This window comes from Patiria miniata, unplaced genomic scaffold (genome assembly GCF_015706575.1).
Source record: "Patiria miniata isolate m_02_andy unplaced genomic scaffold, ASM1570657v1 HiC_scaffold_8, whole genome shotgun sequence".
NCBI classification, from domain to species: Eukaryota; Metazoa; Echinodermata; class Asteroidea; order Valvatida; family Asterinidae; genus Patiria; species Patiria miniata.
The window spans coordinates 13,010,788-13,035,295 of NW_024037075.1; the positions used below are offsets into that span (position 1 = coordinate 13,010,788).

Consider the following 24,508-nt stretch of genomic DNA (forward strand, 5'->3'; position numbering starts at 1 on the left):
TTTTGGCCTAAAAACCGACAGAATCCAGCGATGTTTGTTAGGCGCACATAACGCGAGTATGTCATGAGGTATTGTACGAAGTTTAGGGGCAAACTGTGCAGCAGTTCTGTGGGAAATGTCTCTGTTTTGATGGACGTTTTTGTGGGGGTTCTGTGTCTATGAGGCTCCGCTCACGCGGAGCATCATAGTTCTAGGAGTAATCACAGGGCACTTTGATTGGTCACCGTGGAGACGCTCAATCGAGACGCCATGTGATTGGCCCATTGAGGCCTCTAATCGAGGTGACCAATCGAAGTGCCCCGTGGTTGGTCTGTCTGATGCTGGGGGGGGGGGGGGGGGCAGTCCTGGATGCCACAGTGGTGGTGCTCAATCTCTGTAGCATCCATGGGCATCAGTTGGTTGGGGGGGGGGGAGTGGTGGACGAGTCCCACTTTTTTATCCCCGAAAAAACACTCTGACCACGGTTCCATGGTGCAACAAATTTGTTGAAATCACGTACTGATGTGAAGCAGTGTAATAAAAAACGAAAACCTAGTCATGGTGACTGACTCACTCGACGTCAACGTTTTTGATGTCATCAATGTCAGTGCAGTAAGTAGGCATCGGGGCGGTGCATGAGGGCGCGCTACTGATGAGCGGGGACGGCGCACTTTTCATAAACGAAACATGACACGGACCATGATCAACGGCATACAGAATCCCGACTTGGGTCAAGTCTAGCAAAATATCTGCATGTTAAACTGGCCTGTGAAAAGAAGAGCGAAAAGGCACAATTCTGGTTTCCTTTGGAAGGTAGCCAACATTCATCTTTTTTCTTTGCTATAATAGGTTTTCGTGTAAGGAAATAATCTCAAGTATCACTTGGTAATAATGATTTTGACATTTGAATTATTTTGCCTCATTTGCCGAAAGATTTGTATCCCCGCGTGCAACAATTGCGGATCACCCATGCACATGATGCAGTTTTGTGTGCAGTTTAGATGATGAAGGCGTAACACACGACGCGCGCTGAGTGCGCTGTGAATGATGAATTTATACATGTACCAGGTAGCACAGCGTGCGTGATCTGGAACTGTTGAGTCTGTGTGGACATATTTGGTTTTAATTTGAAGAGACGGAATTTTACTACAAAATGATGTCACTTGGACCAGTGTTGGAGTACTCGTACTCGAACTCGAGTACAACTCGAGTACCAATATGTACTTGGCCCGCACTTCATCATAATTACTCGAAAAAAACATGTCCTCGGCACGTACTCGTAATTTTGTACTCGGACTCGTCCCTTAACTCGACAAATTGTACTCGGTGAACTTGATCCCAGTCGCGCAGTACTTGAAAGAAAATTCGGATTTTTTCGATACTACATGTAATTTTTCGATACTTAACTTTGAACAAAATTTTCACAGAGTGTATATGAAAATAATGAAAGTATTTTGCTGTATTTTTTATCAACTCTAAATCGAGTATTCGTGAATGGGTATTGGCAGCGCTCACAGTATCACTGGTGCACATTTTTACTGTCCTATTCCTACTGAATACTACAAGAATACCAGCGAAATAAATCGCAACCTTCTTTCCATGGGCTGCATGTGCGTTCATCACACAAGGCATTTTCTAACTAACTAGGCGTGGAAAGATCGTATCCGTGGGGAAGAGGTTGTGCACATCACTTTTTGTTGGAAATGCGTCACATTCTCTGGCGCATGGCGGTGAGTTCGATCCAGACCATAGAGTTATATTAAAAAACTAGAGAGGGCACTCATCACGTGACCCTGTGCTGGCAAGGACATTTTGTAAGTGGGCGAAGCACATGCGCACAACACATAACTTTAGGCAAAACAGCACGGTAAAACAAGGCATCGTCGGGGGGATTTATAAGTGGAACCAACAGTAAAACAACAAGATACGCATTGCAGTCAATCCTGAAGTGTGCACATCCGAGCAACCTCGTGCCCCGTGGGTACGATCTTTGCTGCGCCATGTTGTTTACCATCATGCCTTGCGCGATCGTAACCCCTGCAGGCTGCAGTGTATCCGTTTTACGCGCCGACGCATTCTTTAAAATGTTGAAAGTTGTGTTTTTGAAGAATCAATGCTTTCAAACATAAGGTTTGGACGTTGTGTTATTTAGCAAAGATTTGTATCAAAGGTACGTACCCCTTTCATGCCTTTCGTCCCTTTGCAACCGCAGATACAGGGTTTTTTTTTGAGCGAAAAACGAGGCTGCCATAATCCATATCGTACAGGCATCGCGAAGTTTTGAATATTCGTACGTGACGTGACGAGCAAAGAACGCGAGCGCAATTATGGGTGCACCCGGCGTGCAATCTTCGAAATGCCCGTGTAGTACGCTCTGAATAGCCAGTCAGCATCATCATATAACTCTATGATCCAGACGTAGACATGTCTTCTTCTTCAGACATTATATGTGTACGTGTTAATTTCTTGAAATACTGGGTAATTACCGGTACTTTACATATTACATGTAAAGTAACAGTGCTAATTTCCATAATGCTTTAGTTTAAAAATGTACTCGGGATGTACTCGATATCTTTGTACTCATACTCGGCCTGTACTCGGACTCTGAAAAACTCGAACTTGGATTTTTGGCCCAGGACTCGACTAAAAAGTACTCGTACTCGGCACTGTGTGTACTCGAAAAACTTGGTACTCGAGGTTTGATACTCGACTAGAACACTGACTTGGACACGGAAACTCCAAACATAGGTGGGGGGGGGGGGGGGGGGGGGGGGGGGTGTAAGTGGTTTGTATAAAAAGTCATCTGGAATTGTTGCACTGGTAGTATTTTGCTTAAAAAGAATGGTTAAAGTGGTCAGAAATTGCCCTCTGATCACACCATGCACAGAGCGTCTAGAATCCCGAATTGTTTGCGGCCCTTAATCGGGCCCCGCACCCCACGTCGTTTGGGTTTTGCGCTTTGCACTTGCATTACTTTTGATCACGATGGATACCTGTATTATTACAGCTGTGATCGTGTTCTGATGCTGTACGGGCCCTTCTTTTAGTTTCGATCAAATTAGAGTCAATTAGTGGTTTTTTTATCGTTCAAAAATTACCTTTTCAACCTCAAGCAGACTTCTCAGTTTTCTCAATTCTAATGACACCTTTTCTTGTAATGTTGAACACTTTCTTTGGGTAAAAATAACGATTTTTGTACGTGGTTTACGATTTTTGTATGTGGTTTTGGTGCCGTGCGATTCAGCAATCACCCTGATGACATTTTGCAGTTTGCAGTCATTGAACCCTAATATCTTAGTTTGTTCGTTAGGAGCCTTTCTGATTTCTTGAAACCTGGCTCTGAGCAAGAAACCAAAAGACACAATTCATGAACGGCCTATTGTCCTCTACCTTTCTCAATCCTTAAAGAAAAAAAGCCTTGCAAACTGTCAGTGACATGTACAATTCTACAAAAACACCTTTGCAAGCAAGCTTATTAGAGTGGGACTCCAACCACGACCTCCTGCTTTTCAACCGCTAGATTCTCCAACTTGAGGAATTGAAATCTTAAGTTTTAAAACTGTTGTCTGTCTTTAATTTGCGGCTGGATTTCTTTGTGAAAGCATCAGGGCTTTGTGCAGGAAGTGACAGGTTGAAGATGAAATTTAGGTGAGCACTTCTCTTTCTTCAACATACTGGGTACATTTATTTGTAACAATTTAATTGGACTGTCAAATTGGCTATTTAATTTAAATGGTTCCTATAATAAGTAAAAAGCTTGATGCCTTTTTAGAGTTGGTCCATACATTAGTGCCAGTTTTAGTATGTACCGTAGGCCTACTTTCAAATAATTATTCAAGCAGTTTTAAGTGCATTTTATTATAGTTTCTCATAATTAAAATATGCCGCTAGAAATATTTGGTGGATCAGTGTCACATTTTTGTACCAAGCTGTACGTGTGTAGGCCTAAAACATGTACATGTTGACCAAAGGCTCAAAGGTGAATTAATTTGCATTGAATTGATGCTGAGCTTAAAATAACACTTGTGAACACTTGAAATTGCGTCTTTCGATAAGAAAAATAAGTCACCCATTGACTCGTCAACTTTGTAGATGTTTCCATGACAGCAGACCAAACAAAACACTTCAGCGTGAACTTCAGTGTTGACTTAGAACAATTTGGGGAAACCCAGATGTATTTCTGTAGGCCTACTGGGACAAATGTAGTTTATATAATATTGATACGCGATTTGCCACAATTAAAAACAGCCTTTTATTTTTGTACTAAGCTATACATGTATTTAGTACCGGTATGAAAATAGTCTTATTAGGACAAGAAACAATTGTTAAAAGTGCATATTTTGTTTCATTGGGTGAAACCTGCTTGCATGTGACAGAATATCAAAGTCATCTGTCAATAACGTTTAAGGTTTTGAGTCCATACCATATATCGATATTATCGAGAGATTAATTTGCATAATGTAGTTCCGTCAAGTGGTCATGAGATTGGTGGGCGTAGCAGCTGCAGTGCTTCAGTGTCATCTTGGATGTCTCTGAATCAACCCGCTTCAAACTCAACTGTAAGTTTTGCCACCGTCATGTCTTTAGTTTTTGGTACTTTTTTTGTTTCATGGGTGATACTAAACGTCGGGGGTAGCCTATTTAGAGTTTTGCTGTCGCAAGTTACCAATCTCACTGACTGACGGTCAACTGTGCATTAGCGGAGCAGTTTCTACCAGTGACTCAAGACCACTTTTTCTCGGTCTCGGTTTTGTTTTGGTCTCATCCTATCAGAGTCTCTGGCTCATCCTATCAGAGTCTCAATCTCGAACGGGTTCAGGTCTCAGTCTTGAAAGTGCTGGTCTCGGTCTCGGATGCCAAAGTCGCATGTTTTACCCTCGTGACCCATCTAGACCACAAAATGTACCATCTACGCACAGCTTTATTCATGTGCAAGCTGAATTATGTGAAAACCTAGTCTTTATTCCAAACATAAACAACATTTTAAGTACAAATTTAATGCTGAATCAATGACCAGTGGAATGAAGCTCGAATGAAGACCAGTGTGTTACAGCTTTTCATTTATCATTGACAAACAGGACTTCCATTTGTGGCTGGGTGATCCAAAGTACCATGGCTGCTCAATCTGAAGCAGCCTGCCAGACTGATGTCCCTACCACGATGCAACAGGAGGCACAGGTACCCTCAGCTGCAACAGGTGAGTACATTTAGTAGCTTGAGCATTTGCATGGGATCAGTGAGGGAGGGAGGGGCAATAACTCCCCCTCCCCACTCACCTGCCCACCCACCCACCACACACCTACCCACCTCGCGACAAAATTTGTTTAAGTTGTTGGGTTTCAACTTCTTTTTTGGACGTTCAGATTTTGCATAATCACATATCTTCATAAAAACAATTAGTTTTCCAAGTATGGAATAGACAACTAGAGATTAAGGGGAGTCAGGTTGTCATAGTGGTACTTTCCTCGCCTTCCATGGGCCAATATGTGGTTTGGGTTTCAGTCCCTGATTCCGTGGGTTTTTCCCAGAATATTCTTCTGGTGTTTTCAACCCACCTCTAAAACTGTCATTTTTTCTCATTGTCTTCTCTCCACAGGTTTCTTCAGGCTTGCTAGCTACAGTGCCCTGGTTTCATTACCAGAAATAAATAAATAATAGAGATGAAGTCAAGTACATTAATAATTTTGTCAATGTCCTTTTAAGAGATATTTTAATTCTTCTGATTTTAGATTCCCCACAACGAACTGGAGCCATCGGAAACATGGGCACAGTCAGCGGTAGCAACAATCCTACCATTGTTGGTTCAAATGTAGTCAACTTCTACAGCTCGCCGTCGGATGGAGCAGGTAAATATAATCTTGTTTGTTACACTAATTGATATATTAGATCAGGTGTTAATGTATTTGGGGGGGGGGGGGTGGAGGTGATACACTACACAATCAGGGACACAAAGGGCGGATTGCTGGTAATGCGAGAGAGAGAGTCACCAATTTCTAGCTTCAACTATATTCAGTTTGTAATAGGATATATATGGGCCTCTGGTGAGCACATTAGGAGGGCACTATTTATAGTGGGTAAAGTCTTGTAATTTGTTCTTTATGTACCCACGCCAAATGGTGCCCCCTATTGTGTGTCACATTTGAAAGAAAATGAAAAAAAGTGAAGATTATAGTTTTACAGAAGTCACATACATGTATTAATTTTGCACTTACATGTATTAATTTTGCATAAATGAATGAATAGTATAATGAATCCACTGTTTTAAAGCCTACACACTGCAGTTACCAGTTTTGTCTTAATTTATTTTTTATTTGTGAAAAAAAATGTGAATTTAATCCAACTTGCGCAAGTTTGTGTCCAACAGAAGTATAAAAGCCACAACATTCTTTGTGTTAAATTTTTTTGGTAATTTTATTTTGTACACTGCCTTACTGACAAGCTGTAAATCCCAAGTCACCACTTCTTTTACATATTTGCCTCTGTAGAAGAAGACTATTCAATTATTTCAGAAATAGTGTTTCAGTGAAATAATAAATTCAATATTGGATTTTCCCTTCACTGACGTATTTTATAAACACTGTATACTCAGTGTAGTCCCGAGTGATTATGAGAAAAATCACAAACCCGTGACCTGCTGCTTACTAGTGCATGTTGCTTGTTTGACCTCAACAGGAGTACTTCCGCAGAGTCAGAGACCAGACCAAGAATCAAGAGTGGGGGATCTCAACCAAGAAGTCGGTAACAAGACCAGGGACATTTTGAGGACATGGTACAAGACAACAGGTTCTTATGTTCAGTTTAACCCCGAGGTTCCTGACGATCAAAGACCCATTGTTGGCATTTACACTAAATTGCGGGTTAGAACAAAGAAAGGTACTGTAGAAGAAGAATACTCTGAGGAAACTGTATATTCCACAGAGTATGAGAAAATATTGAAAGATTGGCCTGAGACTGAGTTCAATCGTGCTATTTTATTTGGCATTGGTGGTGTCGGGAAGTCAACCATTTTTGACAAGATTGTATATGACTGGGCTGATGAGGCCTGTGAAATCCTGAAAAGATTCAAGCTTGTCTTTCTGTTAAAGATGTGTGCCCTGTTGCAAAAATCTGATCTTGTTGATTCCGTTTTTGATCAACTTCTAGGTGAAACATCTGAAGTAGCCAAAGATGAACTTGATAAGTTCATTCTGGCCAACTCAAATGAGATCTTGATTCTGTTGGATGGTTTTGATGAAATGAGGACCAAAACACTTGATGCAGCCTCATTTGGTTCTATCCTAAAAGCACTCAATAGAAAAAAATACCGAAAATGTTGCATCTTTGTCTCAACGCGCCCCTCTCATTTTGAGACACTGAAGTCACTTGTCCAAAATCCTTGCACACACGTAGAGGTTCTGGGGTTTACCAAGGAGGATGTTAATGAATACATTCGGAAATTCTATTACAAAGATCCTATTAGTGGCAATGCACTGATCCAAAGCATTGAAAAATCCAACACGCTGCTCGATTTTTTCACGTATCCAATGCTTCTCCTTCTCATGTGTTTGTTGTGGAGGGAGAATAAACAACTCCCAAAAACAACTACACGCCTCTTCACTAAGGCAGTTGATTACATGTTCACAAGAAAAGGATATACCTCCAAAGATGCATCAAAAACAGTGATTGCTATAGGAAAAACTGCACTGAGTGGTTTCATAAGTGCTGACCACAATTTCTCATATCAAATTGATGAGTTTGAACAAAATGCGCTGCACCTTGCACTGAAAGCGGGCATCCTAACCCAGCAGAGAGTTATCAAAAACCTCGAATGCCACAACAACATACAATTCATGCACAAGACTATTCAGGAATACTGTGCTGGTAAATACTTGCAAAGTGTACATATGTCAAACCAGGGAAAGCATACGATGTACGAAATTGTTCCACTTGGAGAATTTCAAAACAGTTTAAGTCAACTTTGTCAGACAGTTGAGGGCTTTGTTTCAAATGATTTCCTATTACGTTTTTGTTGCGGCGACAATGAAAAGTGCATGACTGACATCGTGAAACTGCTTGATCATACATTTGAGTATCGATATCCTGTGTCAAGGTACCAATCATCTGTTGTACAAGCGATTAGTAGACAATGCTTTTTTGAAAGCCAAGCCAAAAATGCCCCACAGTGTCTCACCAGCGACTCACATATCCCATCAGATATCGAGGTGAAAAACAGTAATGATTTCCGCACTCTCATATACCTTCTCGAAATCATCTGTAGGTCAGATGGCTTGATGGCACAATTGTCACGCGTTGAAACCATTGAGGTTTTTTCCGTGTCTTTGGTCTGTGGTTTAGCCTTCGCCCTGGGTTACATGGAAAACCTCAGGGGTCTGACGCTCTGCTTTTGTCCTATAGTGAAGGGTGAGCTTGAGAAAATCCTGGCATCACTGAAATGCAACCAAGTTTTGACCAATCTACACATAGTTGACTGCAATACATTGGGAAGTAGAGCTGTAGAATGGGCCCCTCATATCAAACACTTGACAAGCCTTAAGAAACTTGAAGTAAGCTGGTGCAAACTTCAGAGCACAGACATTGAACACATTGCCTCGGCTGTACATGACATACCCAAACTGACTGGCTTGATCCTTGATGGCAACCGGGCATTGGGTGGATGTGCTGACTTGTGGACCAAGGAATTACCCAAAATGACGCACTTAAATAAGCTGGGCCTGGCCTCTTGCAATTTGACACAGTCAGACATTCCACACATTGCCTCGGCTGAAGGTAACATGCCCAGACTGACTGACTTGAATCTTGGTCGCAACAAGTCATTGGGTGGATGTGCTGCGTTGTGGGCCAAGGAATTACCCAAAATGATGCACTTAAATAACCTGATCCTAAACAATTGCGATTTGACACAGTCAGACATTCCACACATTGTCTCAGCTGTAGATGACGTGCCAAGCCTGACTGAGTTGATCCTTAGTGACAACATGACATTGGGCGGATCCGCTGACGTGTGGGCCAAGGAATTGCCGAAAATGATGCACTTAAATAAGCTGGACCTGAACTGTTGCCATTTGACACAGTCAGACATTCCACACATTGCCTCGGCTGTAGGTAACATGCCCAGACTGACTGACTTGGATCTTGGTAGCAACAAGTCATTGGGTGGATGTGCTGCAGTGTGGGCCAAGGAATTGCCCAAAATGAAGCACTTAAATCAGCTGAACCTGAGCTGGTGCATTTTTACAGATTCAGACAATCCACACATTGCCTCGGCTGTAGGTAACATGCCCAAACTGACTGACTTGGATCTTGGTGGCAACGTGGCACTGTATGGGATGAGTCACTTAGTTTTGAATTTTAATTCTCCCTTGCCAAACCCACTCTTGAAATACCCGTAGTCATAACAATATCAAAATGATAACATTCTCAGTGAAAGGAAATGAAATTTACAAGAAAATCAACAAAATTAGAGGGTCTAATGTTTCAATCCTAAGCAGGACCATTCTCACATGCAAAACATGGTAAAACATTCTTGATGTAGGTCAGTAGGGTCACATACTGCATGTAAGACAATTACCTGTTTACCATATTAAAAAATACTATAAAATCAGCGACTTGTGCACATTCTAAAAATAACCAAAAACAGATATTTTATATTTGTTATTCCAGGATGGCTGTTTGCAATTGAAACAAACATCATAACACTTTCTCAAGTCAGATGGTCAGTAGGGTCACACTGTGTGTAAGACAATTAGCTGCTCACCCTCCACATATGACACTGTAGTTTATCATCATTACCTGGTTATAGATATAACCCTGTATCCGGTTCAGACTGAGATTGGACCTGACACTCTTCTGGGTCAAAATGACAATTTTCTTGGTCAAATGGCCAGAAAGGTGACTCAAGAGAAGCGCGATTTTGACCCCCAAAAATTGTCGGGTCAAATTTGACCCGGATTTGGGTCGAATCTGACCTTTGGCTTTTTAGAGTGTGTATGATTTGCTGATTGGGTCATGTCAATGAGAATGGACAAGGAACTGTAGATTCATGCAAAGAGTGGACCGGGCAAATCTTGCACAAATCTACAGTTCCAAGTCTATTCTCCAACTTAAACTCTTTTTGAAACAACAGCAGTTTATGCAAATAAGATCCCTGGTTGACCACAATCTCGTGTTTGTGTCTCATGTTTGTGTAGATTCCACATTGGAAAACTTTTTGAAGTGGCAAACAAAATGACTGTAGACCTCAAATCTTTGTGTGTGTGCATGGAAACACCACTAATTTGAAAACCCAGTGGATATATGGTATTTGTTGATTTCTGAGGCTGTATGGGTGGTTTGGTCCATTTCCAAGTTGAGACTTGTTGGCCTGACAACAGTTGTATTGATGTATCACGTTTAAACAATGATAGTTTTAAACAATGAGAAGTTATGCAATTATTCCAAGATGGAAAACACATGTATATTTTGTAAATAAAATTATATTTTTGGAGACTCATTTGCCATAGTGGCTGAATTGTGCCTGTATAACGGTTCAAAAAACTATCACCCCGAGTAGTTTTGGAATTATTCCAACCACCAATTGGTGACTTTTTTGTAAATATTTTTTTTTAAAGAATGTTTATGTTATATTTTGTTGATTAGGCTGCCTGAATATTATTGTACTTATGTCAGACATTTAAAAGAGTAGTTTGGGATTTTCCAACCACAGATTAGTGACTTTTTTTGAAATTAATGTTTTTAAGAATGTTTATTTTATATTTTGTTCATATTTTAAATAAACATTGGTGCAAAGGTTGGTGGGAAGATCAGTTTTAAAAACTGCAAAAAGATGAAGGAATAACTGATTTGACACAGCATTGAAAGGGGGGGGGGTGGTTTCCTTAGCAAAATTTTCAGGATTATGTTCATTGAACATTAAAAGTACTAAAGGAAATATGAAAACAAAGGGTATTCTTTGCTTTTTTTTCTCTTCAAATAAACCACAAAAAGCAACTGACTAGATGCATTGTAATTTTATTTTCATGATTTTTGTTTATATAATTGAAAAAAACAACAACAAATAAACACAATATTCTGACATGCTTCGATGTTAATGAAGTGTGGTGTCAAATTCACTTTCTATGCTTTGCAGTGGCTGAAAATGTTCCACGTTTCTCTATATTAGCAAACTTTTTAATTAAAAGACTTGTTTCCATTTCTATCTGTAAATCACATATTAATAGGCCTAGTAAGTACAATATAAAAAAACTCTCCTTTCTGCAAGTAGGGCAAGTCCAAGAAAAGGTCTCCTTGTGGTCCCATACGTAACGTACCATGTCTCCTTCATCTCAAAGACTAACACAAATTCTTGTTGATACGGTATTCTCCTTTCAAATGCCCACCAGTAGAATACAAAAATCAACACTGAACTTAATTGATGTTTGGACGGTTAAACTTTGCTGGGACGTAACATGTGTGAATTCTTGGACTGCCCCAGTAATAGCCTGATGGAGTAGACATATGGATTGCATTCAGGTTCCATATTAAAATACATGATGTTAATATCTCACAATTGTTTCTGGTGTGATCATTTTGTGTCAGTCCCATTCTGTTGTATTGCATTTTACCTTAAGATGAGTATGTGAGGAAGAGTGTATAGTGTGTGAATTGAATGGTTTGCTCAGAATTGAATGGTTCAAACCCACCATCATCCCTGTCCTCTTTGACAAATATTCAAACACAATCCAGCCCATGTGTTTATCGGATACCCGATTACCCTACTATCTTGTAAACTCACAGCCCAGTACTTCAATTAGGGAGATGGGTCTTAGGCTGGCTTCTAGGTCGACCTGCGATTTGCTTGCGCCGCGACGGAACTACATGTAGCCTTGGTCAAGGCGTTTGTTGACATTGTCCGTGATGGTATCTGACATGCGCTGGGCATGCGCTATGCACTGTATAAAGCACTATTGACGAACACCTTGACCAAGGCTAGTTCATTCACGGCACAAGTAAAAGGCCAGTCAAGAAGCAGCCTTAGTTAAGCTGTTGCCTTCAACAAACCTGTTTTGTTTCTGACCTTACACTACATGTACCGTGGGAGAAGTAACCGAGCTGTCACAGTGTCAGTATAAATAATTACTCACCGTACACAGAAAACAAATTGCCGATCACATTTTCAGCCGCCGATACGCACAGTAATATTACACACGCCATTTGCATGCACAACATAATCGTTTACACGATATTATTTCATCTTGACACGCTAAATCTTGACGAAAAGGCCTGTAATTCTGACGCATTTGTGATGCACGTCGTCGAAGCCATGCCACTGTACGATGTTCCGTGCGGCAGCAGTGCCATCAGTATTCGTTGGTTCCCATCGCATGCTTACAGAATCGAAGCTATGATGTGGGCCAGGAGCCAGTGACTACGGCCTACGTACGGTACCGGACCATGATGTTCCGTGTATGACTACAGTAGCGTATCAGGACGAATTTGGTTCGTAGAAAATAACATACATCGGTGGAGAAAGAGAATTTCCGCAAATTAATTCTCAGAACGTGATCTCTCTTCTCTGTGTATGTATTTGTCCGTTGAAATATATATTTTAACGAGATTTTACCGCTCGGACTTGATGATACACCGCAGCGTGTTTCTATAAAATGTTCGGCCACACGTGCACTGAGGTTCGTGCGGTCTCTGTATGCATAACATGGCGCTCGGGCCGGAAGTACGCTTTCTTGAGCCGCTTTTACCGACTCGCACTGTTTTCATCTTGATCTTCAGGCTTGCAGAAAAAACCAACCGCACACCTTTGAGCAACACCAAAACGCGGTGAATGGAGGAAGCTTGTTGACTTCGGTTTCAAAATGATGCCGATTGTCATGTTGACATTATACTTCATATTATCCTAAGTCTAAAGCAGACTTCGAAGATATCCTGTACAAAAAACACCTTCAACGTTCACACAATAGAACTTGAGTGAATGCGATTTCCAAACGTTTAAGTAATTCTGATTGCAGCATTATCGGAATGAAAAAACGGCCACAAAGAAAAACGTTTGTATTGCATTGTTGGAACGAAAGCACGATCACTAAGGGGGATCAATGCATTGTGGCATTGTTGGAATGAAAGCACGATCATGGGGGATCAACACATCGCGGCATTGTTGGAATGAAAATACGGTCACAATGTCTGGAGAGTTGAGCCTTGGTTGACCGCATTATTGATTGCGGCATTGAAAGAATTCTTCACACAAAGACCGTCACTTTGAACTAAAGCGACACCAGATAAGGCGCACCTGTAGATAAGGCGCAGCGATGTTTTTGTGGTCTAGAAAGTCAGATAAGACGCGTCTTATCCGCAGGAAATTACGGTATATGTTTTGATTTTTACACGTTGGACTGAATCAGTTTAGGTCACTCTCAATTATTCATTCCACGCCCTCCCCCCCCCCCCAAAGGCACGCACAAATAAAGGGATAATATGAACAAGCATTGAACTTAATGACCATTTTAAGTGAATAAATATGCATTTGGCCGGTTTGAAACAAGTACATTTAAACCAGCTGTGGTATGGTTGCCAATAATGACCCGGCCGAAGGCGAGGGCCAATATCTGCTTCCAGGCATGCCATGCCCCTAGCCGGTTTGAAACATACAGCCAAGCACAAAGAAATTCCCACTCATAAATACCTTGTAATCAAAAAATCTGCAAAACAAGTCAACAAATCACAAATCAGTGTTAGTTTGTGAAAACAAAAATGTATGGATTGCACGCATCCAGTGCCACAATGTGCCGGCTGTTACTTCGTGAAAACGAAAATAACGTGGTTCTGTAAAAAAAAAAAAAGCATGCGTGCTTGGCACCCATGCAGAACTGAGGATTACTCCGTGGTCACGGTGTCGGTAACTGATAACGAATTGCCTACCTCATGCTAAAATGCTGACCTGCAAATCCTGAACGTTGGCAGTGTCCATGAAGTGAATTTTATTGAGGAACATATTTTCATGTTCACTGAACCTGCTATGATACATTATCCGCAACATTGTATTTATAAATTGAATTATCCATGCATGACTTGAATTGCTGGAAGAATTTTGAAAATGTTTACACAATCGAAATGAATTGTGTATATAGAGTTGATTTGTTAGGAAAATATGAAGGTTATGAAAGTAAATGACTTTTTGATGTTTAATGGATTACAATAGCCACATCAGTTTGCTTAGCCTACTGATACGTGTGTTACGCCCCAACTTGGTCGTCGGTCCCAATATATGTTGGGACTGTCCCAACTTGAGTGATCCAGTTGGGCAGCAACATTTTTTCCATGATTTTGTCCAGAAAAACGATGACAAAAGTAAAGTTGGCCCTTGGGATGAGGATTGTCGGGATAGGGCCAGGATGATTGCATGGTCCTACCGCCCGGACAGTAGGACCAAGGGCACACGCTCAGGCCGGGCCTGGGAGCTCAGAGGCAGATCAAACGTGTCATCTTTTTGTAGCAACTTCCAGGAAAGCCGTGTAGAAAATGGCTTATTTTGTCTGATGACACTGTGCAGCACATGGCCGTGGATGTTCATAACCGGCACCTACGCTCGTTGGTAAATGGCGCCCTCTAACATCCATGTATGAGTAGCAGTGCCCAACCCAAGTCAGGCCTGCCCATTGCTGCAACTTGAGTGATCTAGTTTGGCTCAAGTTGGGACAGTCACAACATAAGCTGGGTGCGACGACCAAGTTGGGGCATAGTTGGTTTGCAAATGAACAAAAGTGTGAAAAGTGAGGACCAACATTCTCTTTCTTGTTTGATAAGCTGTACGATAATTCACAATGGAAACATTTCCATATCTTTTGTTCATTTCTTCTAGAATCTTGCATCTTATTTTCCTGTGGATTTGTTGTTTTTCATCATTCCAGCATGTGACACACCTGGAGGTCCTGTTGGAGGTCAAACAAAGGTCACCCTGCGAAACGAACACTGGCGATACATCGTTACATGGTGAGTATCATCAATCACGGCATTATTTGAAGTAATGAATTTGAAGTACAATGTATAAGTGAAATTGATTTAAATTCTGAATAAGTTGACTCGATATCAGAATGTTTGATCAGAATGTTTGATGCACCTTATATATTGTTCAGTTAAAATAATTTTGCAAGTTCTTGCAATACAATTGCGTATCTGGCTGGTGCATGTCGCAAAAGAAGTAAAAACCTACGTAAACAATTGTTTATGTCCATTTCGTCTCAAAGAACATGCTTCTCAGCAACTTCCTCACCACAAAAAAGATAACACTTCTGCTGCCCGTATGTTGACTTTCCAGTTTGTTACCTTCAAACTCAGTTTTCTGACGAGACTTGCAAGCTTTCCTTTGCCTAGGTGAAAGCATGCACCGTACCAGTACATGCAGGATGTATGGTTCTTGCCACTGTAAAGATAATAGCCAATGCTGGAAGAGGTAGGAGCAGTTTACAGCACTGAACATAAAGTCAAATCTCTACATCATAAAAAGGTCACGAAAACACCTTTGGAAAACAGGATCTGATACACCGTGCCCTCTGGAGACGTGTGCACAATAGGGAACAAAAGATTGTATACGTCTCCATAGGGCAAATTCTATCTAGATGAATACGTCTCCACAAGGTTTTCACGAAATAGATATATGGATTTTACTCAAAAACTAGGAATTTTCAAGGTGGGTTGATGTGTCGCAAATGGAAGAATTTTAGAAAAGTGATATTAAGTCCAAATTTCAGCCAAGGAAATTAATTCTGGTTAAAATAAGAGCATTTTGAAACTGCACTTTCAAACTCGAAAACCTTACTACATGAGAACAAAGAAATGTCTCCACAAGGATACAAATTTCAGTATGGGTGTTTTTGTGTGTTGATGCACAAAGCTTGATTTCAATTTTCTGGGTTTGTCTTGTCTGGTGCTGTCTTTACAAATCCTGGCCTGCCTACGCCATTTTAAAACAGGAAGTAATCTGAAACGGGGGAATATTTACTCTTGGCCTACCGGTAGTCAACAATGTTATGAAAAGTTATCAAATGTATTACATTTTACGTACACCAAATTGATGAGTTCACATGGTTCACATAGAGACACATGCACACATTTTGTGTTGCACTGCAAGTGATCTCTTCACAAGCTACACATGCTCAGCTCAGCCCAGTTATGCCTCTTTGGACCACATGGCACGAGGGGTGTCAGTCATTGGGACATTTGCTTACTGTTCGTAACATTTAAAATTTTTGTGAGGCATTCTGGCAAAATGCAACGGAAGTGGGCACAGTTGTAATCCCTTATATGTCTGCTACACAGATATTAAAGAAACAGTATAAATATTGTGGAATAGCAGTGTAAAGAAACCAACACAAATTGGCATGTTTTATTTTCACGAATACAAAACTTGAAACTTTAAAGGCCTTTTTTAAGTATTTTACTTTTTTGACATGTCGAGAAACGTGAACTTTAAACAGTCATAACTTGTCAAGAGAATATCCGATTGGAGTGCAGCAAACAATATTGTAAGCAGAATTGTATTCTCTTTTCTACTGCCCACAAACCCTCATTTCGACCTCTGCCCAGTTCTGTCTCATTTTGCCAGAATGCCTCACATTGTCGTTTCACAATAATACTTGCTTAAACTACGCTTTTGGTCCATGCAAGAATTGTACAGCTATCCCCCCCTTTTTTTTTTTAAATTGGACTTTCCACACAATCAAAATAACGGTGCCTTTTGACGTGAATAAGTTGATGTTGCAATAAACACGTATTTTGACATACCAATTACTGAAATTAGTAAGTTTAAACAGCATTGCCATGTCAAGGAAGCTCTTTTGTACTGGTATGTAATTAATTTTTTTGGACAAAGTTATTCCCACTTTATCATTTCTTGACACAAAGCTTCATTCAGCAGCCCAACCACACTCCCTTACACAGAGACACTTTTGTTTTTAATACAGTGAAATCTCCAAGTCAAAACCTGTCAACCCAAAAACCCTTCTAACTCAAGCAAAAATTTATTCCCGTCAATTGTTGTTGAATAGAAAATCCATTAGATAACTCAAAACTCTGCTTAACTCAAAATTTGAGCCAACTCTCCCGAGATTTCACTTATCGAGACTCCACTGTAATGAAAATAATGATATCAATATCACATTGATTTTGAGCACTTGAGTAATATTGACTCCAAAGTAGATTCCAAATTGGTTCTGAAATCGTCACTGGCAAGTAATGTTCAGTGTAATTAATTAAATCTTGTTTCAATATTATACATGGACTTTAAAGGGGCCACACAATGACTTTTCTTGGGGACACATTTTGTACAACTTTCTACTTCACTTAAATGTATGAAAAGAATTTAACATCACAAGTTGGTTAATTTTATTGAAACGTGCACTTCTTTATACATTAAAAATTGTCCATATTTTTGGACATCTGAGGGCGCTATTGCTGTGAGTTTCTAAACTAAATGGGTTTTCTGTTCAAATTATGAACCCCAAAATTTGCTCATTGGCTTACTGCCATGTATGACACAACAACGAATCAGGAAAGAAAATTTACCCCAGCAAAATCCAAAATTCCAGCAACTGTAGCTGTAACATTGAGTTTTCTGCCCGGTATGATATCACAGTTTTAATCTATAGGCCCTATGGAAATTCGCAACAGCATAAAAACAAAAAAAGACACAAAAATACCCTGGAATATGTCAAAACAAAAATTGAAAGTAAGGTTAAATTGGACACAAAGGTGCATTTTCAAGGATTGCATTAAAACAAACTACATTACATGGGCCCTTTAATCTTTCCTGATAGACATCAGCAATCACCCAGACGACATTTTAGGCTTGCAGTTTGCAGTCATCGAACCCTAATATCTTAGTTTATTCATAAGGAGCCTTCCTGATTTCTTGAAACCTGGCTCTGAGCAGGAAACCAAAAGACACAATTCATGAACGACCCATTGTCCCCTACCTTTTTCAATCCTTAAAGAAAATATCTTCCCAAACTGTCAGTGACATAAAGAATTCTAAAAAAAACCTTTGCAAGCAAGCTGATTAGAGTGGGACTCGAACCCACAACCTCCTGCTATTCAACAGCTGGATTCTCCAACTTGAGGAATTGAAATCTATGTTTTAAAACATGTCCGTCTTTAATTTGCGGCTGGATTTCTCGGTGAAAGCATCAGGGCTTTGTGCAGGGAAGTGACAGGTTGAAGATGAAATTTAGGTACGTACTTTTTTTCAACATATTTGTAACAATTTAGTTGGATTGTCAAATTGGCTATTAATTAAAATGGTTCCTCATAAGTGAAAGGCTTGATGCCTTTGTAGAGTTGGTCCAGACACTAGTGCCAGTGTTAGGATGTAGGCCTACTTCCAAATAATCATTCCAGCAGTTTGCAATTGCATTTTATTATAGTTTCTCATAATGCTGGTATTTAAATATGTCGCTCTAAATGTATTTGCTGTATCACATGTTTTATAATACGTGTACCAAGCTGTGTAGGCATAACATGTACCGATACGTGTTGACTAAAGGCTCAAAGGTTAATCAATTTGCATTGAATTGATGCTGAGCTAAGAATAACACTTGTAAACACATGAAAGTGCGTCATTTGATAGAGAAAGTTATCCATTGACTTATTAACTTTGTATTAGGCCTATTCCCATGACAGCAGACCAAACTACATGTAAACAGACTTCAGTGTTGACTAAGAATATTTTGGAAAAACCCAGGTGTGTTTCTGTAGGCCTACTGGTACAAATGTAGTTTTTATATATATTAAATATAAAATATCAATGCGCGATTTGCCAGAATTTAAAACATCCTTTTATTTTTTTGCAGTAAGATGTATTTAGTACGAAAATAGACTTATTAGGACAAGATACAAATATTGAAAGTGCATGTTTTGTTTCATTGGGTGCAACCTGCTTGCATGTGACAGAATATCAATGTTAGCTGTGAATCATTTACTTGTAAGATTTGAGTCAATGCCATATATGGACACTTATCGAGAGATGAATTTGCATAATGTAGTTCCGTCAAGTGGTCATGCGATTGTTGGGTGTGGCAGCTGCAGTGCTTTAGTGTCGTCTTGGATGTCTCTGAATCAACCCGCTTCAAACCTAACTGTAAGTTTTGCCACAGCGATGGTTCAGTGCTTTTGTTTTTGGTTCTTAATATTGTTGGTTTCATGGATTATACTAAACATCAGCATAACCTACATGTATAATGAAGAGGTTTCACTGTCGCATTTTACCTATCTCACTGACTGACGGTCAACTGTGCATTAGTCTAGAGCAGTTTCTACCAGCGACTCCAGACCACTTTTTCTCGGTCTCGGTCTTGTCTCGATCTTGTCTCTGTCTCATCCTATCAGAGTCTCAATCTCGATCAGGCTGGTCTCAGTCTTGAAAGTGCTGGTCTCGGTCTCGGTCTCGGATGCCAAGGTCTTAGATTTTACCCTCGTGACCCATCGAGACCACAAAATGTACCATCTATGCATGCCTTTATTCATGTGCAAGCTGAATACAAACTTAAAGTCTTTATTCTAAATATAAACGACATTGTAAGTACAAGTTTTCATGCTGAAGAATGAGATTGAAGCTGGAATGAAGACCAATGTGTTACAACTTTCATTTATCATTGACAAACAGGACTTCCATTTGTGGCTTCGTTCCGAAAAGTGCAAACTTCTACGATGATGAGATCAACACACTGCAGGTGGGTGAGGTCTGAGTGTGGATGGGTGACCCAAAGTACCATGGCTGCACAATCTGAAGCAGCCTGCCAGACTGATGTCCCTACCACGATGCAACAGGAGGCACAGGTACCCACCCCCTCAGCTGCAACAGGTGAGTACATTTAGTAGCTTGACCATTTGCATTGGATCTATGAAGGAGGGAGGGGCATTAAGTCTCCCTCGTCCCTCCCAACTCAACCCCCCTCCCCCCCCCCAATCCTACCTCACCTCCATACCTCACCTCACTCCAGGATTTGTTTGTAAGTCGACAGGTTTCAACTTGTTTTGGGGACAGTCAGATTTTTCATAATTATACATGTTAGGCCAACCAAAATAAATGGCCTGTTTACGGTAACAGCCTAAAAAAAAACGCCAGATAGGTGGTGGGAAAATAATGTTATTTTGTCTTCTTTTTTTCATTTCAGTTCTTGAATTTGTGTATTATTTTGCAATGTTTGAAACTCACTAAACATCATGGGCGTCTCAAGGATTTTTTTCTAAAGGGGGACAAAGCACATTTTTTGCCCCCTTGCCCCCCTTGCCCCCCCCCCCCTCGCGACGCCCCCTCGCGACGCCGGGTGCGTACCTATGTTCCCCAATACCGATGTTCCCCAATACCGATGTTCCCCGAGATCCCTACCAATCTAACCCTAGCCCTACCCCTAACCCTAAACCTAATCCTAAGGATTTCGGGGAACATCGGTAGTGGGGAACATCGGTATCAACATCGGGTACATCCCGCGACACCCATGCTAATCATGTACACGTTCTGATTTCTGTTCTGTTCATAATTCATAAAAGATTGTCTCAAGCTGTAAACTGGTGAAATCAGAGTTGCAGTCTGATTCTAAAAATAATTTTAAAAATCATAACATGGCAATACAGATCAGGGGGTCAAATCTCCCACACTTCACCTGTCAGAGGTGACCCCCCCCCCCAAGAGTAGGCACAATTTTGACCTCCATAGATCAGTGTATGTATTTCAGCAATTTTCAAATTGAGACGGTATAGGCCTATTGCATGTATGTTCATCTTTCATTCAGTTGTTTTACACTTACTTGCATTTTACCCAGAATGATGAACCTTCCGGGTTGCTGGGTCAATGTGTTTTTTTTCACTCAGTATGCAAGGTGTTCCATAACATTAACAACAGAGCCCAAACTCACAATTCATGTTTAAAAACAAAAAAACAAAAAAAACTAGAAAATAAATAAAACTGTTTGCGCAAGGTTACTCTGTTTTGAATAATGCCAGCCTGTCGGAGTGTATTGTGAGTCTCTGGGTATTAGAAATGTATTGAGAGACAAAGAGCTTCCTTATTCCAAGTCGAGCTAGTGCATAATGGGTGATCATACTCCAAAGAAAACTTCAGACTGACCCAGAGTTGAAGTTCATCTATTCAGTCTTCAAGATACACAGCATAACAGTTCAATAATAAAACACCTTAAAATTTAGAATTGGAAGTTGGCACTGATTTTAATTTTATTTCGACATCAGAATCATTGATTAAATTCAATGAATTCCTCACAATAATACAAATTAAAATTGTGCATTTAAACAAAACAAATTGGCCAGGGGTTCCGTATGGGTGGTGTCCCCAATAATACAGTTTTTACGAATACCAAAAGAATTATTTAATAATAATAATAGTGGATATTTATAAAGTGCACGTATCCACCAAGACTGGTGCTCAAGGCGCTACATCATTATCCCTGCTCATTGGGCCCATGAAACATTCCAAATACCATCTCAGCTCCCTGGGGAGTATACAGCTCGATGCAGCGTGTTAGGCCCAAGGAAGCTAATTCAATCACAATAACCATCTCTGCCCTCACAGGTACCCATTTACTCCTGGGTGGAGAGAAGCAATGAGTGACAAAGTGCCTTGCCCAAGGGCACACGCACCATGACCCCGCCAGGACTCCAACCCACAACCTGCAGCTTTACGCGCAGACCACGAATCAGTGCCCTTAACCACGAGGCCACAGTACTCCACACAGGCCACAGAACTCCATACCCAAAAGAAAAGGAAATAATTATTCAAGGATTTATTTTCAATACAATAAATTACAATTAATTCCCCTTTAAAAAGAAATACATGAAATATGCCATCCAGTGTTATATTTTGTGGATTTACATTCAATATATAAAAACTTGACATTCACGCAAGGATATGATCATAGACCCAATTTAGGTTCTGTGTAACCATGGAGGTAAAACAAACAGCGGTCTCACCAGGAGTTTCAGTCAGTGTGGGGAAGTTTGAAAAAGGGTGCTTTCAAATTCAAATATTGCAGGTTCGAATCTGCTAAGTTCTATTAAAATTTTTTAAAATTCTTAATACTTTAAAATAAAATTAGTACCCTTTTCTGTGCTCATCAAGTTTTTTTGCGCAAAAATGCTGATCATATCAAAGCTCCGTCGTATACAGTCAGTCAGATCAGTCAACGGAAATAACCGAATCACATCTACATGTATCTATGAGGGATCGTGAATCAATAATGCCAACAGCACTGCTCAGAAACAAATATATTTGACCGCTGCTGCAAGTGTTCTGCTTTGTCGTCTCAGACCTAAACGGTGAATTATTTATCCATACAGATACAGTGAACCCGGCCATCACCATCACGGACTGCGTGCCTGCGCTGCCAGCTAGCTAGCTAGCTGTCAATATGACATCATCACGTACGTCAAGCCCAAGCTAGGGCCAGCTAGCGCTATAAACTGGATCAATCTGTGTTCGTCTAAAAAAAACCAGAAGAAGCATATATCATGGACAAAAATACACCATCGAAATGTGATCCTCTTAAAGCGTAATAAAGTATACGCCGGCCTTTCCATTGGCTGGTGTCGCACGCTTCTCATTCATCATGTAGGTTCACGTGAGTTCTGCGCGCACCAGCTTCCTATAAAAGGATACATATCAGCTTGTACGCGAAATTAAAAACATATGTACTTTTGTAGGCCAAGCGTTATTCAAGTTTTGACGTCGTCATGATTTTTCGCACGTTTACGTGTGTGTGTGTCAAATTATGGCCATGCAGTTTCAAGTGTGGAATATTGTCATGGAAAATAATTGAAAATAGTTTTCATTTTAAATTATCAACTTGCAAAAAGTTTGAGGTCGGCAGTTTGGCTGCAAAGTCCAGGTCGGTGGGGTTACCGTAAACACATCAATGTTGTTTTTGTTTGGCCTTATATATCTTCATTAAAAGTCACAGTTTTCAAAGCACGGATGACATGAAGAAATCCAGTACATGAATCATTTTATCAGTATCTTTTAAAAGGATATTTGAATTCTTCTGATTTTAGATTCCCCACAACGAACTGGAACCATCGGAAAAATTGGCACAGTCAGCGGTAGCCACTGCCATACCATTGTTGGTTCAAGTGGAGTTAGTATCACTTGCAGCTTGCCGTCGGATGGAGCAGGTAAATATGATCTTGTTCATCACACTAATTGATATCGTAGATCAAATGTTAAAACATGGACACAAAAGGCAGATGGCTGGTAATGCGAGAGAGTATGATTCACAAATGGCACCCCCATTATGTGTGACACATTTGACAAAAAAAAAGTGAGGATAGCTTTATTGAAGTCACACATTAATTTTTGCATTGTTATCTTAATGACTGGAATAACGGAATCAATTGTTTTAGGCCTACACTTGCCGTTACCAGATAGTCCGTGTAAAAGTACTATCAACCAACATCTGAAAAGTGTTTGTCAAACAGTACAAAAGCCAAACAAACAAAGTTCAAAAGTCAAACATTCATTTTTTATTTTTTTTTGGGGGGGGGGGGCAAATGTATTTGCACACTGCCTTAATTACTAACAAACTGTAAATCCCAAGCCATCATTTTTGTTTTACATGTTTGCCTCCATAGAGGAAGAATATGCAATCCGTTTCAGAAACAATGTTTAAGGGAAGTAATACATGTACATTCAATATTGGGTTTTACCCTCGACCGACATATTATATAAACACTATATACTCAGTGTTCTCCTGAGTGATAATGAGAAAAAAAATCACTCCTGTGGGACTTGAACCCATGACCTCCTGCTTTAACATGTACATGTTGCTTGTTTTTTACCTCAATAGGAGTACCTCCACAGAGACCAGACCAAGATCCAAGTGTGGGGGATCTCAACCAAGAAGTCGGTAACAAGACCAGGGACATTTTGAGGAAATGGTACAAGACAACTTGTGGCTATGTTCAGTTGAACCCCGAGGTTCCTGACGATCAAAGACCCATTGCTGGCATTTACACTAAATTGCGGGTTAGAACAAAGAAAGGTACTGCAGAAGAAGAATACTCTGACGAAACTGTAGATTCCACAGAGTATGAGAAAATATTGAAAGATTGGCCTGAGACAGAGTTCAGTCGTGCTATTTTATTTGGCATTGGTGGTGTCGGGAAGTCAACCATTTTTGACAAGATTGCATATGACTGGGCGAATGAGGCGTGTGAAATCCTGAAAAGATTCAAGCTTGTCTTTCTTTTAAAGATGTGTGCCCTGTTGCAAAAATCTGATCTTGTTGATGCCATTTTTGATCAACTTCTAGGCGAAACGTCTGAAGTAGCCAAAGATGAACTTGATAAATTCATTAAGGCCAACTCAGATAAGGTCTTGATTCTTTTGGATGGTTTTGATGAAATGAGGACCAAAACACTCGATGCAGCCTCATTCGGTTCTATACTCAAAGCACTCAGTAGAACAGAATACAGGGATTGTTTCATCATAGTGTCGACTCGCCCCTCTCATCTTGAGACACTGATGTCAAAATCACTTGTCCGA

General features: G+C 40.3%; 1 long non-coding RNA gene across 1 annotated transcript; it reads left to right on the forward strand.

Moving 5' to 3' along the window:
- Positions 1–18,989: 18,989 nt before the first annotated feature.
- LOC119719305 lies at positions 18,990–23,054 on the forward strand. The gene is made up of 3 exons (XR_005269895.1): positions 18,990–19,096; positions 19,622–19,819; positions 23,020–23,054. It is a non-coding gene; the product is annotated as an uncharacterized LOC119719305 (long non-coding RNA).
- Positions 23,055–24,508: the final 1,454 nt, after the last annotated feature.